Genomic DNA, 508 nt, shown 5'->3' with positions numbered 1-508 from the left:
CTGTCTCTCAGGATGTCTCTCAGGCTGTCTCAGAGCTCCTGCTGTTTGAATGAAGCACATGGGAGCTCTTCTTACAGAGACAGGCTGTTCTCCTTTGTAATGACACCGTTATTCAACATGAGAGCGCTAACCCCGAGAACAGGAGCTCACAGACCGGGTCGGCTCATGTGGTCCTGGTTCCGCGTTCTCGACTCTCACGGCTCTGTGCTCCTGTGGATGGGCTCTGTGCCGCCGTACACAGCAGGTCACTGCCGATCCACACAGGTAGGAGTCTGCCGTACGTAAACGGATGTGACGTCAATGTCGCCTTTAGGCCGAAGTAGTCAATCTGCGACATAATCGATTTAAACCCGCACTCAGTCAGCAGTGGTTAATGCGCACAGTTGCGGTAGATTAAAGCAATTTAAAATACATTACAACAATAATAATAGTGTGAGGATGCTTCTAATTAACAATGACAATAGAACAGTGTGATGTAGAAACTTGAAGCCACCAGTGCTCATCCACT

The sequence above is a fragment of the Morone saxatilis genome, unplaced genomic scaffold, assembly GCF_004916995.1.
Source record: "Morone saxatilis isolate NCDOM2014 unplaced genomic scaffold, NCSU_SB_2.0 Contig23, whole genome shotgun sequence".
Taxonomy (NCBI): Eukaryota; Metazoa; Chordata; class Actinopteri; family Moronidae; genus Morone; species Morone saxatilis.
This window is presented reverse-complemented; position numbering follows the sequence as displayed.